Here is a 16,622-nt window from a genome sequence, read left to right on the forward strand (position 1 = left end):
TAGTAGGTGCTGGGCACTGTGCTGAGCACATTGTCTCAGAGTTGAGTAGCCAAGCCAAGCTCCTCGCTCTTGGGGAGTTTACAATCTGGTGCAGGAGAAGGGAGTGGGATCAGCTGACTGCTGAAAATCCAAGGAGAATCCTGGTCTTGAAGGATAGTTGGGAAAACCTCCAATTTGGGAATTTTTGTAAATTTTGAAATTAGGGGCTCTGATTGATATTAGAAGCCTCAGTCCTGTCAATTTGACGGACTAAAGGCTAAGGTTAACAGGAATCTGGTTATTCAGGTTTTCATGGGAGAGCTTGCCAAAGTTAGCACAGAGGGGATGGGCAAAGGGGTGAGGACAGGTGGAGGCTGGTGAGGGAGAGACGGGGACATTCAGGGCACAGAGAAAGGCAGGGGGCAGGAAGAGAGGAAGGGGGTGGGGAGACTCTGACCACCAGGGTGTGAGGTGAATAACTGTGACAAGCAGATGAAGGCTGGGGGACTTGGAATTCCCCAGCCCAGGGCACTGATGGGAGAAGGAGGGAGATGAGGGCTGTTGGCTGGCCGTCTGGGAGCTGGGTTCAGTGGTAACAGGTCTTCTGTATCCTGAAAGGAATCAATGAAGGCAGCTGAGAGTGAAATTCCTCCTTCAGTTTCAGGACAAACTTTGAAGACGTGCCTCCCAAGGAGGTAGAGGGGGAAAGAGGGATTGTGAGTGGAATCCTAGGGACAGCGGGTGGAGGGAGATGGTGGGGAAATGGCTGTTCTCAGTGGGCTCCCCTGTCTCAGGCATGAGTGGAAGATGAACATTGAACGGAGATGCTGGGAGCTGTCCAGGTCCCAAGTGCTGAAACGGATTCCTGGAAATAGCGTGTTTTAGTCACAGGAGCTAAAAGGCTCCTACCCAGTGGTTCTCAAAGTGCAGTCCCTGGACCAGCAGCACCTGGAAACCAGCTAACAATGCACGTTCCCAGGCTCAACCCCAGACTTAATGCATCAGAATCCGTGGCGGGAGGGTGCCTGCAGTAGCAATCCGTTTTCAACAAGTCCTGGAGGGGATTCTGATGCCCCTCAACTTGGAGAACCACTTCTCTAACCAATAGCTTTTTCCGTTCCCAATCCCAGACCCCCAGTCCATTCCTCCAGGGACAAGCCCTGTACACAGCTCTACCGTGGCACTTGCCACCCTGCCTTTAAAACATGTCTCATCAGCTGAGCTCCATGAGGGGAGGGTAATGTCCTGCTTAACTCTGAGCCACCAGTGCCTGGCACAGACTGGCACACAGTAGATGTGCAGTAAATCTTGTTAATGAATGGATGGAAGGATGGATAGATGAATTCTAGAAAGGCAGTTCATGTGACCTTTAAAAATATAAATCCGGTTGTGTCACTTTCTTGCTTAAAACATTCCCGGGGCTGCCAATGCATTTAGAATGAAATCTAGCTCCTTACCCTGGCCTGTGAGGCCTTTTGATCTGGACCTGTGGCCTCACCTCTCTAATTTATCCTGCTGTCTCCCTCAGCCACTACCCCATTCTTCCAAACACCCCAAGCTCATTCCCACCTCAAGGACTTTACACAGCTGTGCCCTCTATCTGGAGTGCTGGTTGCCCAGATGGTCACACAATGGGCTTTCTCTCATTTCTCAGGGCTTGGCTCAGATGACACCCTCTCAGAGCTGCCTTCTCTGACCACCCATCTAAAGCATCACCTCCCTTCTCATTCCATCACCTTGTTGGTTGGTTGGTTTGTTGGTTGGTTTTCTTCTTCACAGCACTAGTACAGATTCCAAGGGTGCATGGGGAGGGATCCTCCTCCAGCATTTCCATATGTCCCTCTGTATAAAAGAAAATCATCGTTCACATAGAAAATTGACATTGCCTCAATTAAAAAAACTTTCTATATTTATTTAGATTTAAAGTAAAATCATTGTGTATACTTAGCAAACCCAGCTTTAGGGTGAGTTCCCTTCTAATCATCTTGCTGCATCTAAGTCCCTTTGAATAGGACTTCTGAAACAGCCAATGACCAAGTCCCTTCAATCCCACCATGGTAAGGCTATAGACTTAGGGTAAGGTGGGCCCTGTAACCTGGGGTGTTCCATTGAGCAAGAAGGAAAATGGGCCACCTAAAGAAGGCACAGAGATTATGGGTGAAGACTTCAACACATTCAGAGAAATGAGGGAAGGATGCATTCTTTGGGACTGGGGTACAAGTTAATCAGAAAAGACTTCTTGCATAACTGAGCACTTGTGTTGCATGGGGAAGATTTTAAAGGGATGAAGATGACAAAGATAACCGTAATAATATTCTGTTTAGTGCTTGACTCCATGCCAAGCACTGTTCTAAAAACCCATATTCATTTACTCCTTACAAGAACCTTATGAGGTGGGTGCTATTTTCACCCCCATTTTACAGATTGGGAAACTGAGGTACAGAGAGGTGATGTAACCTCTCCAAGGTATGCAGCTAGAAAGAGGTCGAGGCAGGAAATCTAGTCTGAGCCTTAACCGTCACCCTCTCCTCTCCAGTAATGACATCAGCAGTCCTTCAGTTTTCTGTACAGTTTCTCAAGCCTGTCCCCACACTCTAGCTGGTTCTGAGCACCTATGAGGTAGTCAGGGCAGGCGTTTCATCTCCATTTTTGAGGTGAAGTTGGTGAGGTTAAGCAAACCACCTGAGGCCCCACAAAAAAAGAAGAGGCAGAAGTGGGACCATAGTCAGCAAGCCCAGCCCGGGAAAGAGAGGGCATTTGGGAAGTGACATTGAGAGCTGGCAAGCAGGCAGCGTTCCTGCTCCTTTCCCCAGCCCACCCTCTCCTAGACACAAGATATATATAGCACCAATGGAGCAAAGAATCGTGTGTTTGTCTGCAGCCCCTTCTGCAGATCCATCACAGAGCAGCGCTCGGTGAAGATTTCGCAAACAGCTTGAGATTACTGAATTAATTAGAATAAAATTAATCAAAACCCCCATCACAAAGGAACCTGAGCGTGTGGAGTGTGTCTTGGGTGAAGAAGGAGGAGCCGCAGAGAGATGGCACCATGGGCTGGACTGGCTGTCCGCCCAGAGCCTGCTGGGGCAGCAAAAAGCCGCTGGGTCGGGGACTCTGACTCCTGCTGGCACTCCAGCAGGCTCCCCAGCCCCCATTTCTGCAAACTGGGTCTTGAAAAGGTGAGGACTCTGTCCCTTTTGTCCAGACATTTTTTTTAAACTTTTTATTTTATATTGGAGTATAGCCAATTAACAATGTTGTGATAGTTTCAGGTGCATGCAGGCTGTACCTTTTGTAGGGACTGAAGCTTGGGTCCTATTGGAATGTTTGAGGTGATGCATGGGAGGGAGGTGAACAGGCGGGGATAATGCCACTGATTACAGTTCAGAAGACCTGGGGTCTCTGAGCATCATTATCCTAGTTTACCAGGAAGGATGGTTTCAACTTTACTCACTTGTTTCAGCCCTTGTAAATCGTATAAAATATCAACAGATGAGAAGTTAAGAGTATGCACCCTCAGCCAGACTGTCTGAGTTTAAAGCTTGGCTCTTCCACTAACTAGCTGTGACCTCAAGCACTTACTGGCTGCATAATCTCACTGAGCCTTAGTTTCCTCATCTGTCAAATGGGGATAAAAGATAGTGCCTCCCTTATGGTGCCTATTGTACAGTAAGTGCTATATAAATGTAAGCTGTTCTGATATCTAACCAGTCAAGAGGCCCTGTCCATCTTCTTTCAATTTGCCATCATATTTCCTTTTTCTGCCTGCTGTCACTGTCTCAGTCAGGCCTTCATCACTCCATTCATTCATTCATTCATTCCATAAGCATTTATGGAGCTCCCACTATGTACCTGACACTGGACCAGAGCCTGGGGATGCAAAGATAAGACCCAGCCACTGGGGACTTCCTTGGTGACACAGTGGTTAAGAATCTTCCTGCCAGTTCAGGGGACATGGGTTTGATACCTGGTCCGGGACGATCCCACATGCCGCAGAGCAACTAAGCCCATGTGCCACAACTAGTGAGCCTGCGCTCTAGAGCCCACGAGCCACAACCACTGAGCCTGTGTGCCACAACTACTGAAGCCTGCACACCTAGAGCCTGTGCTCCGCAACAAGAGAAGCCACCTCAGTGAGAAGTTTGCGCACCGTAACTAGAGAAAAGCCCGTGCACAGCAACGAAGACCCAACGCAGCCAAAAATAAATAAATACGTAAATTAATTAAAAAAAAAAAAAGATCCAGCCACTGCCTTTGGGCATTTCCCATCCAACAAAGGAGTGTGGATGCACCTGGTCAAACTCCCAGGGGTCAGGGAATGCTTCACAGAGAGCTTGCAAGCCTGGGAAAGACATTCCAGCAAGGGGAACAGCATGTGCAAAGCACTGCCACCAGAGTTAGTATCCTAAAACACAAATTTGGTCAAGTTATGTCCCGGTTCAAAACCGATAGTCAGCCCCGTTAGCTCACTGCGGTCCATGCTTCTCCCAAATCTGTCTCCACTTACCCTCATGCTCTCCAATTCCCAGCACTCCCCTTCAGGTGGGGACTGCAAGATGACAGGGTTATCATAGAACTTAATGATTATGTGTATGCAGCAGGAGCTTAATAAATGAGGCCATCCCTCCCTCCCACCCCCACACTAAATTGCTTGGTCAGCTTCTCTTTGTTCAAGAGTGTGCAGGGGGCAGCGCCATGCAGCATTCAGACTGCCGAGCCCTGGCCTGGGGGTCAGCAGAGCAGTTTCTAGTCCTGAATTTGCCTCCCAGCAGACTGGCCTTACTCCTTTTTCTGCCCCAAGTGGATCTTCCCTTTATTTCCTCATCTGAAGAATGAAAGGTCCCAGAGTTTTTCAATGAGGGCGCTGTAGGCATTTTCAGGGGGTCTATTCTTTGTGAGACCCTCCCATGCCGGGAGGGACAGTTTAGCATCCCAGTAGTGCCCGCCCTCCACCCCCGGGCATCGAAGCAACCAGACCACCCCTCACATTTCCAACCTCTCCCTTCCTGCCCCAGGGCAGAGACCCCCTTTTGAAAAGCATTTTTGTAGTCCTTTCGAGCTCTGACCTTCTATCAGTCTCTGGCTCCTCAAGGATGGGTCTAATGCCTCAAGGGGACTCTGCTTGTGCCCCGTCCCCACAGTGCCTAGAGGAGTTGGGGGGCACATGATAAGGCAGTAAACAGGGAGTCCGTGAGAGCCTCCCGGGAGCAGCCACAGCCCAGGCTGTGGAGCCACACTGAGAAACTTCGAATCTGGCTCTGCCATTTACCGGCTGTGTGATTCTGGGAAAGCTTCTCAGCCTCTCTGAGCTCCAACACTTGGTTTATCTGTAAAATGAATGATGGTGGTAAGAGTAACTACCCCATAGTGTTATTGGGAGGGTTAAATAAGATAACAAATGTAAAGCACTTAGCACAGAGCCTGGCAAGTAATTAATGTTCAATAAAAGGTCTATTGGGTCATCTTGGGCAAAATTGAATCTCTCTCAATTTTCTCATCAAACAAGACTCTCCCCAGGCTGTCAGGAGGTCAAAGTCAGCAATGCATGTACATGCCTGGCACAGTTAGCTCTCTGCAGGGCACATAACTCGTGGAAGTTTAAGTGATTCACCATCTTTGGAGGTCAGTTGGGCAGCATTTTCAAAATTATAAGTGCACATACGCCTTGTCCCAGCAATTCCATATCTAGCTATTTTTTTCCTATAGATATACTTCCAAGTGTGCAAAATAACACAGGTACAAGGTTCGTATTAGCAAAAGATTGTGGATAACTCAAAATAGCCATCCAGTGGGGATTGGTTAAATCAATTATGGGACATAAATGCACTGGAATATGAGACAGCTGTAAAAGGGAATGAGGAAGTTTTTTACATACTCCTATAGAAGGATCTCCAAGACACATTGCTCTGGAGAAAAAAAAAGAACAGTGTGCTGTAATGGCTGCATTTGTGTGCGTGTCTATCCATAGAATATCTCTGGAAGGATCCACAGTGACAGTGGCTGTTCTCTCCAGGGAGGGGATGAATGGTGCAGAGAAGAGAGGAAGGCTTTTGTGAATGTGGAACCATGTGCCTATAAAAGCTATTGATAAGTATAAAACCTGACTTAAAACATCAGGAACTGTAATGAGCCCAAGTCTGAAGTGAGATCCTCCTCTGGGGGTGACTGTGAGGCTTAGCTCCCCCTGTCTCAGGCATATGGCCCCTTGCTGTTGCTGGTACCACACACTTCTGGAGGCCTAGAGGTGGGCCTCAGCTGGGGGCCCAGAAGGATGATGCCCCCTCAGGGCAGGCAACGTCTGGGTACATCCCCAGCACCTTGGGGAGACCACTTTCCCCCAAGGGTCCCCATATGTTTGCACTTAAACTGAGCCTGTGGTACCAAGAGCCTGATTGCTCTGCCCAGGACCACGCCACCCAAGGGCTCAGTGGGCGCCCATGTGATTGGAAGAGGAGTCCTTGGGTGACCTCTGAGGTCTGCCAGGGAGGCAATTTCACAGACGGCCTGGTTCTGCACCCCTTTTCCCTGCCTGCAGCAAAGGAGTTATGGCTGTAGCTCTGAAGGAATGAGGTGTCCATCCTGAAGCAGGATTCAGCCTCTCAGAGGGAGAACTGGGAGGCGGATGGAGATCTAGAGCCCATGGAGTCAACTTGAGTTGAACACTTGGGTTCAAATCCCAGCTGGGCCATTTACCGACTGTGCGATCATGAGCAGGGCACTTGGCCTCCGTTTCCATATCTGTGACGTGGAATGATCACACTCACTCCACAAGGTTGCTGCTAGGAGTGAAGGTAATGTCTTTGAGGTGCACTAGCACAGAGTCATAACTAAAGCCAGGATTTGAGTGCAAGTATTTATTTGGAGGGTGATCTTGGAAAGCACTGGGCAAGGCAGACAGGGAAGGAGGAAATCCAATAAAGGGTGTGTTGAAGAGCAGTTACCACCCTGGGTCCCAGGCTCAGTCCTGCTGGACCTCTGGGAGACTGTGTAGAATAAGCCTCAGTTATTCTACGCAGTCTCCCAGAGGTCCAGCAGGGACAAGCTTGCTGGATTATTTATATGCAACTCCCTACCATCACCGGTTGAAGGCTGCTCTGGGCACTTCAACCATTTGCACTTCCAGCCTGCCTGGAGCTCAGGGCAAGCAGGCTGGGAGTGGGTGTGTGGGTGGAGAAAGCTGTCAGGCAGAGAAACACCGGTGCTTGGAGCTGGAGCAAGTCCAGGTGCTTCGCATGGGACTAGTGAGTGCTGAGGGCATGTGGCAGGGGCACCAATGTCTCTGTCACCAGTGGTTTAGCACACGCTTGGCACTGTTTTAAGCACTTTACAAATATTAACTCATTTAATGCTTTACTACAACTCAACGGGGTAGGTGAAGATACCAGGGCATGGAAACGTTAAGTAACTTGTCTAGGTTCACCCAGCTAGAAGGGGGAGCCAGGACTTAAGCTGAGGAAGTCTGGTTTATTAGGTCTAAAGGGACCTTAGAGACTGCTTAGGTCAATGCCTTCATTTTATGGATAAGGAAACCAGAGAGGAGAAGCAATCTGTCCAAAGTCACACAGTTAGCTAATGACAGAACAAAAACTTGAACTCGGATCTCTTGTTCCTTCTCTGACACTCCCCCCAACCCCCATCTTCTTAACCGTAGCCCTTTCTCCTCTGGGCTACCAGTCTCGGGGCGGGGGGGCGGGGGCAGAGGCAGGTGGGAGGGGTGTGGAAGGTGGCATTCTGCAGAATACTGGGTGCTGCAGTGCGGAAGCCACGGGGCCATTAATCGGCTGGTAAGGCAGGCATGGCAGAATCAGATTAGATCTTTAAGATGCATGCTTGGAATCTCAAAATCAGCGAAGGAATCAGAACTCAGAGGAGGCGTGTGTCGCTTGTCCCTGACTTTTAACCCCAGGCTGGCATCAAAGAAGAAAAGATGAGCTGGGCTCACTAGGGTGTGAAATTTCCTTTTTGTCTCCTGAGGTGGGGAGGGAGAGATGAGAAATTGCGATGAGCCCTGTGTGTAATTAAAGGCTCTAGAATTTCTTGAAGATTATGTTGCTCAAAGAGACACAGTGGGGTATTGCTGGGCCCTGGCTGACGTGCCTTTAGACAGACTAAGAGAGGTAAGGAGGTGTGTGGTGTGTGTGCATGTGTGCGTGCTTGGATTGAGGGGAAATCATACCTGACAAGATGTAAATTAACCCTTGCAGCTTCATACTTTTCAGAGAAGTCAGAGCAGAGACTAGCTGTCCTTGCCTGAGACAACCTTCTAGAATCTTCACCCTTGAGTTGCCAAGGAGTGTCCTTGCCAAACTGTCCGTTGGTTGCTGCAGACGTGGCTGGCCCAGCAAAGGTGGCCGTGTCCCAGTTCGCCTGGGGCTGTCCTAATTTTAGCACTGAAAGTACCATATCCTGGGAACCCTTCTCAGTTCTGGACAAATCACAATGCTTGGTCACCCCAGGCACGGCCCTTCAATCCCCACCCCTCCTAAGGCCTGACCAAGAGAAGCTACCTGTGTCAGAAGACTGGGCCTGTGGGGCATGGAGGAGGGCAGGGTCATGGACAAGTGCTACCCAGCCAGGTGTCCAAATCTGCCTCCAACTCCTGTCTTTGGAATCAAAGACTGCTCCCTCAGATCGGGTCACACTCCTGTCAGAGGTCCTTCTTGCTCTGAGAAGGGGGTCCATGATTCCCTTGTGGGCCTGTTGAGCCTGGCTGGCAGGGCTGTGTGCCTGGGAAGGACCCTGGTATAGGAACATGTAGGACAGGGCCTGAGGCCAGACTGTGAGCATAGTGCAACCTGGGACAGTCCCTTTCCCTCACTGGGCCCTGTTTCAAATGAAGTGATTGGACTGGAGGTCTCTTTTTCTTTTCTCTCTTTTCTTCTTTTTTTTTGGGAAAAGATTTATGTTGAAATTATGAAAGTAATGCAATTGATTTTTTGTTTGTTTTTTGCGGTACGAGGGCCTCTCACTGTTGTGGCCTCTCCTGTTGCGGGGCACAGGCTCCTGACGCGCAGGCTCAGCGGCCATGGCTCACGGGCCTAGCCGCTCCGCGGCATGTGGGATCCTCCCGGACCGGGGCACGAACCCGTGTCCCCTGCATCTGTAGGCGGACTCTCAACCACTGCACCACCAGGGAAGCCCAATGCAATTGTTTTTGAAAAAAAATTTAACAGAACAAAATTTAAGAGTGAGAGGTTAAAGTCCCTTTCTCGTCCTTATCCCGTGGGACAACAATTAACAGTCTCTTTTTTATCTTCTCAGACATTTTCTCTGCATATGCAAGCATGTGAATATATATAGCCTTTATTTAAAATGTAACACTAATGAGATCTTTCTCTACATGTTATTCTGCAGCTTGGTTTTTCTGTTTAACAATATATCCTAAACATCTTTCCACACACACAAATCTCCTTCTTGCCAGCTGTAGAATGTTCTGCTGTCAGGATGCACCATGGCTTGTTTAACCAGAACTGCTGGTTTCTAGGGCCCTACTGTCTCCCAAGTTCACTGCCCCGGCAAGAGTCACGTCTCTTCACTAAGAGATGAAAATGATTTGGAGAAGGGTGAGGAGGAAACAGAATTCTTGGGTCCCGAGAATAAGGGGTGGGATGGAGAGCTTCTGAAGATACAGAAAACAGCCCCTCTGGCACCGAGTTGGGGCCACAGACACAAGGCTCTCTGCTAATGCAATGTGACAGGGCTGCAGGACCCGATAGGTTTTTCCATTTCTTTGTCTTTCCTGAGAGAAGCTCATGATTATCACCTTCCAGGTCACCAGGAGCCGAGCACAGAGAGACAGCACAGCTCTCGCGCTTCCAGCTGGCTCCCATCAAGAAGTTAGAAGGGAGGGGCTTCCCTGGTGGGCAGTGGTTGAGAGTCCGCCTGCCGATGCAGGGGACACGGGCTCGTGCCCCAGTCCCGGAAGATCCCACATGCCGCGGAGCGGCTGGGCCCGTGGGCCGTGGCCGCTGAGCCTGCGCGTCCGGAGCCTGTGCTCCGCCAACCGGAGAGGCCACAACAGTGAGAGGCCCGCGTACCGCAAAAAAAAAAAAAAAAAAAAAAAAAAAAAAAAAAAAGAAGTTAGAAGGGAGCCTGCAAATGCATTTCCTGTTATCATCTCTCCTCCCCAGAACGGCTTTCCCTGGCGGGGCTGGGGGAGGGGAGGCAGGCAGCAGGCCCCTCAGCAGAACCTGGGCAGGAATATTAATGCCCGAACAACTTCCTAACGCAGCGGGGAGGAGCGACGGCGGCTCAGCTGGTCCTGGGAGGATCTGGTTGCTGAGCAGCTAGGGCAGGGACGGATGCACGGGCTCGCGGCAGGGGCCGCCCAAGTCCTAATGAAAACGTCTCCTCGCTCTGGGCCAGGCGCCCCCAACACACTGCCCGGGCCTCGCTCGGCCACCTGGGAGAGGATGGGCGCTGCGCGCGGACACCCAGCCAGCCTACCTAGGCGCGAACAGCGACATCGCTTTATTCCCGGCTGGTGCATCCGTCTCGCTGGGTCTAGATAGATAATACAATCTCTCTGCCCGCACCCCATTTGCTAGGAGACAGACTGGGCTTCTGAATTTTTTATGGCCTCACTTAGCTTGGAGGAAATCCAGAGGTCAAAGCCGGCGCAGACGCTCCAGTCACCTTGCCCGTCCGGGCGCGCAGCCTTTCCGAAACGGGCTCACCCACAGGGCTCTAAATTACGGCGATTACACTGCAACTCGCGGCGCGATATTACTTCGATACACTACCTGCTGCAGCCGGCACTGGGAGGCGTGCATTATTTACCAGGGAGGCTGCCAGCGCTGCGCACCAGAGCCGCCAGCGCTCCACGGGGTCTTTCCTGTCCCTGCAGCCCCGCCCCCGCTCGCACGGTGCAGGGTCTTGCGTGGGGAGAGGAATGGAGCAGACACCCTCTCTCCGAGTGACGATTTTCTGACCGCAGTATAGGCCGGGAGAGGCACGAGTGACAGAAATGGCAGCTGGCGTGAGGTTGGGGGTGGGTGGGGAGAAGTGCTGAGCCCGCGGCGCCTCCTGCTCCGAAGGACACCCCTGGTCCCTCTTAGCCGTCCTAGGAGCTCTTGTCGGGTGCGTCCTGGGAACCGCGCGGCGGGCGCGTCCAGAGCGCACAGCTGGCTCTCGGAGGCTGGCTAACTGCAGCAGTCCGTTAACCCTCGGCCAGTGGTGGGGAGGGAGGGAGATCAGGTTACGCCCCTTCCCTAGGTCCCTGGAAACGGAGTCTGCTGCAGCCGGAGGCCCACTTTCATCCTCGCTGGGGGCCGGGGGCGGGCTCGGGCAGCTGGCCTCCTTCCGGCTCCCCTGTTATGGCTTGGCATCAGCATCTAGATTGCAGGTTACTTCTGCTTTTATCCAAAGCGGTCCTTAAGGGAGATGGATTTCTGATTGAAATCCAGTCAATTGGCGCCGAGGCTGGCAGGGCGCAGCGTGAGTGCACTTCTGGGGAAATTGCCCTGGGCCGGGTGTGTGTGTGTTGTCAGGGAGGGGACCCGAGCTGGGGGCCCTGCTCACCGTCCTGCTCAGGAGACTGTGAATGAGCTCCGGTTTGTTGGTATCTGTAGGGGTCCCCTACAGAGAATCTGCTCTGCCTTTCCAGCTCCTTGGGATTGATGGAGCCAGAAACCTTCTGTAGGGACCCCCAGAGGTCAGTGCATCCAGTCTCTGGCATCCAGACAGTGTGTGGTTAATGAGCCAGCGGAGGAGACCAAAACTGGTGAGCTGGGGGGTGTCTGTTTTGTGGGGTGGAGGATAGTCTGCAGTGGGTCATGGTGGTTGATCTGTCCAGATGTGGATCAGTGTCAACATCCTACCTAGTTCCTGTTCTCTAGGATTTACTAACAAACAGGGACAGGTAATCGTTCCCTGCAGGACATGCCTGGTTCAGGACATACCTGTTGGAGGGGGCTGCCCCCAACCCTGTGAAGTGTGCCTAGGGTCCTTGTTATCTGCTTCCCCTCCTGGATCATAACCCCCCACTTCCACCTTCCTTTCCCATCAAGGAGTAGCTGAGGAGCCCTGGGAAGGCATCTCCAAGCCCCACATCTCTCCCCAGCATCCTGAAAGTCCTTAATGTCCATGTCTAGATTCCAGATTAAGCTCCACCTCTCCACTCTTGCAGAGCCTGACTTGAAATGCAGATTCTCCTGGGAGGGGCAATACTTTGAATATCCACTGTCTTCTAGCGGAGGAGCTTATCAGTCCTTCCCGAGCAGCTAGAGGAACTGGGTGTGGAGGGGCTCCTGGAAGGAAGCACAGGGGCACAGGGAGGAGAAGGATGACAGATGCCCATACTTCCCAAATTGCTTGGGAGAGGATGTGGCTGTGAGAGGAAACATGAAGACTGGGATAGATCCCAAAAATGTCAGGCGCTCATTCTGCCTGCTCTTCCTGGGCCAGCAGAGAACATACATATCACCTCTGTCCACTTTGGGACCTGCCTAAGACGAACATATTTTTTTGTTTGTTTGTTTTTGTGGTACGCGGGCCTCTCACTGTTGTGGCCTCTCCCGTTGCGGAGCACAGGCTCCAGATGTGCAGGTTCAGCGGCCATGGCTCACGGGCCCAGCCGCTCCACAGCATGTGGGATCTTCCTGGACCGGGGCACGAACCCATGTCCCCTGTGTCGGCAGGCAGGCGGACTCTCAACCACTGCGCCACCAGGGAAGCCCAGATGAACATATTTTTAAAAGGAATCCTAGCTGCTGCAGGAGCAAATGGTGCTGTGAGGGCCACCAGGGGCGGGAGGAAGAGCGCTGGCTTGCGAGCGAGGAGCCCTAGGGCTTTGCCGGGCCCTGCCCCTCACTAGCCGTGTGACTGTGAGCGAGTCACACCCCCTGCCCCGACTCAGGGTCCCCTGTGAAGAGTGGGTGGGTCCCCTGCAGTGTGCTGGATGAGCTGAGGCCTCGACCCCCTGCTGCAGTGAGGACAGAACACTACCCTGGTCCGCAAGGAAGACTTACTTCTCTACTTATTTGTCTGTTCAGCTGCAGGCATCAGGGCTGTCTTGCAGGCCTGCAGCAGCCATCACTGTGCTCACCCCTCTCTGTTGCAGCTGGTTGCCTGACGGATTGATCTGGTGGCCTCCCTGGCTGGAGCTGGGTCCTGGTGTCCCCCTGCTCATTTGCCTCTGGCCCTTCCCTGGGGGTATCAGGAGGAGCAGCCCTACTGTGGAGGTCGGGGAGACTAAACATCCACCATCACTGACTGCCTCTTGGGTTTGGAAAGGATCTTAACGGCTGCCTGGTCCAGCGGCCACCTGGTGCTCCGGGCCCCTCCTCAGAAGCTTCACTTCTCATAGTAGGAGGCTCACTATCTCTCACCGATCCACTCTCTTAGAAAGTCTGTCCTCTTCTGGAACCAAAGGCCAGTCCCCTAATCATCTCCCCTTAATTCTAGCTCTTCTTCTTGGGAACAGCACATACAAGGAGTGGATTCTACAGGATTCACAGGACAGCCCTTCTGATACTTCAGGGCAGTCATCTTGTCCATACCCCACCCTATATTCTTGGGGCTAAACCCGCCTGGCCTCTTCACACTGCTGCTTCCAAGTCCCCTCACGATCTTAGCTCTGACAAGAATTGATTACGCTTCCAGTCTGATGGCAGAGCCCCTGGTCTTCAGGGAGCTTCCAATCTGGGAGATAGTCTTCCTAGGACCAAAACAATGAATAATAAAATGGCACAGGTATTTGGGATGGTTGGATTTCCAACTGGCATGGCTGCTGGTCTAGAAAATTTCTCAGAGGTGAGTATGTCAAGTCGGCCAGAGAGAGGAATTTTCCAATTCTAAAACAGCTGCCTCGGGGCTTCCCTGGTGGCGCAGTGGTTGAGAGTCCACCTGCCAATGCAGGGGACACGGGTTCGAGCCCTGATCCGGGAGGATCCCACATGCCGCGGAGCAGCTAAGCCCGTGCGCCACAACTACTGAGCCAACATGCCGCGGCTTACTGAGGCCCGCCTGCCTGGAGCCTGTGCCCCGCGGCGGGAGAGGCCACCACAATGAGAAGCCTGAGTGCAGCAACAAAAACCCGATGCAGCCAAAAATAAATAAATAAATTAATAAAAAAATAAATAAAACAGCTGCCTGCCTTTCTCCAAGAGGGTCTGTTTCAGTGTCCCCATCCTCCACGGAGAGGGAGAAAGGAGCCGTGGGAGAGAATGCTCTTCAATCCTCTCCTCCCCGACACAGCCATCGTCGGGGGATGGGGACCCACTGGCTTTGGTGCCACAAAGATCTAGGGCCAGTGGGCCTGTGGCCTTGGAGAAGCCTCCTCCGCATCTGAGACCCCAGTGTTCCATTATTTCTCTTGATTCCTAGATGTTCCTGGAGTGGCCGATCTGCCCCGGTGCTGAGTGGGTCCTCCCCATCGACTCCTCCTCCACCCGCCTGCAGCTCTTAATTTATTATTAACTCTGGAACTGGCTTTGAGATTATGGAGGACTGTGCTGTTTCTTTCCTTGGCGTCTCTTACGGTCCCCGAGGGGAGGCGAGCTGAGAGCTTCAGATACACAAATATGCTGTGAAAACCCTGTGGATTTGCAGCTCTAGCAAAGGGGAAGGAAATTAGCTGTAATAACTGCTACCGCCTCACTCGAAAGACTCCACCGCAGACCCTCAGAGGGGCTCCTGGCCCCCTTCCTCTGTTCTCTTCACTTCCTGGCCACCTGTCTGGAGACCTCGTCTTCAAGATCCCCTGCAGGACAGTTGGCCTCCTCCCCACCCAGTCCCGGGACATCGAAGTCACCCATGGGGATTATCAAAATCCCCGGGGCCTGTGAGGAGGAGGCGGGGGAGGAGGAGGTCACAGGCACGCAAAGAAGCTACCCCTGGCCTCTCCCTGAGTGATTTGCTTGAATGGTGGTAGGAGAAGCAGGTGGAAGTCAATTTACATTCTCCTAGAACTACTGGAAGGGAGAGGGCTATTTGGAAGTTTCTGAGAAGTGAAAGGGATTCATTGGCCCCCAAATAAAAGGATCAGTAGGCATCTGCCCTTTCCTTTTTCCTCTCCTGAGGAGAACCAAGGGCTAAAACACAGTGGCAAGGAACCAAGGACTACCCCACAGTGGCAGCTGCACTTAGGCAGAAAATAGACTCCGGCTGTGGCTGGAGCGATGGAAGGAGCTGGTTCTAGCCCTCGACTGGCTAACAAGTTGGCCCACCGTGATCTGGCCTCTGGCTTCCTCTCTGGCTTCTGGTGCAAAGAACATAACTCAATCATGTGGCAGATGTTATACAAATGTTTATTGAAATGAATAGTTTAGGTTCTCCTGCTAGTTTGCTGTGTGACCTCTGGCAAGTCACCTAACCTTTCTGGACTTCTTTCTTTTTTTTTTTTTTTTAATATATAAAAGGAAAACATTGGCAAGATGTGACCCAAACACTTTCTGGCATGTCCACCAGCCAAAGTGATGTGCTGTCTGCTGCAGTCTCACACAGATCACGTAAAAGGAAAGTTTTACACCCAATGGGATAATCATGATTTTCCACTACTAACTACTATCTTTGTGAATTAAAACTTTGTCAAAACTTTGTCAATAAATTTGATTCCTTTGTCAAAACTTTGTCAATAAATTTGATTCCTACCAGTATTGTTGTATCTTTTTACTTTAACATTTACTAAGATGTTTTTCCCCTTGGAGAGACAGTAAAATGTAATGGTAAAGAGTGTGAGCTCAGGAGCCCGACTACTTGGCTGTGAGTCTTGGCTCTGCCACTTACCAGCTGAGTGATTTTTTTTTTTTTTTTTTTTTTTTGCGGTACGCGGGCCTCTTACTGTTGTGGCCTCTCCCGTTGCGGAGCAACAGGCTCCGGACGCGCAGGCTCAGCGGCCATGGCTCATGGGACCAGCCGCTCCGCGGCATGTGGGATCTTCCCAGACCGGGGCACGAACCTGTGTCCCCTGCATCGGCAGGCGGACTCTCAACCACTGCGCCACCAGGGAAGCCCAGCAGCTGTGTGATCTTCAATGTGTTCCTTAACCTCTCTGTGTCTCAGTTTCCTCATCTATAAAGTGGAGAACACGATATATCATAAGTTTGTGATCTGAAGGGCTTAGAACAGTGTCTGGAGCACAATAAAGGCATACCTGATAGGTGTTGGGTATTATTAATGTAATAACAGAATGCCTTTAAACACTTCTTAGGAAATGTGGGCTCTTTGTTTTTATCATGCTGGGTCCTGAATCTTTGCTAGATGATCAGTTAGAAACATAACTTCTAAAATCCTGAGAAGCCCTGAACAGGATGATCTTTAAGGTCATCCATCTATGCTTCCAGCTAGAGTGTTGGGGGTGGGGTGTATGTTCCTGGTTAATAGAATATTCTGGTTAACAGAGAGTAGCCCATTCCTTTTAGTTTCATTCCCTCTGTAGTTGAAAATTTATTTGAAATGCACAAACCCGTTTCCTTGCTTTAGTCAGCAAGGTGATTAATATCCCTTTCTGTGGAGACCTTGAGGCATTATTGGAAAGAGCCCCGACTAGGCTGTGGGGAGGCTGACAAGTCTGTCCTGCCTCCACCCCTGGCTTCTGCATCTGTAAAATGGGGTGCGGCGGGGGGAAGGAGGAGACCTGGCGGGAGCTGGGGCTTTCCCTTCCCACAAGGAGAGATCAGGTGGGATGAGTGCTCCAAGAGAAC

Source organism: Leucopleurus acutus (assembly GCF_964270905.1).
Source record: "Leucopleurus acutus genome assembly, chromosome: 10".
In the NCBI taxonomy this organism is placed as follows: domain Eukaryota; kingdom Metazoa; phylum Chordata; class Mammalia; order Artiodactyla; family Delphinidae; genus Leucopleurus; species Leucopleurus acutus.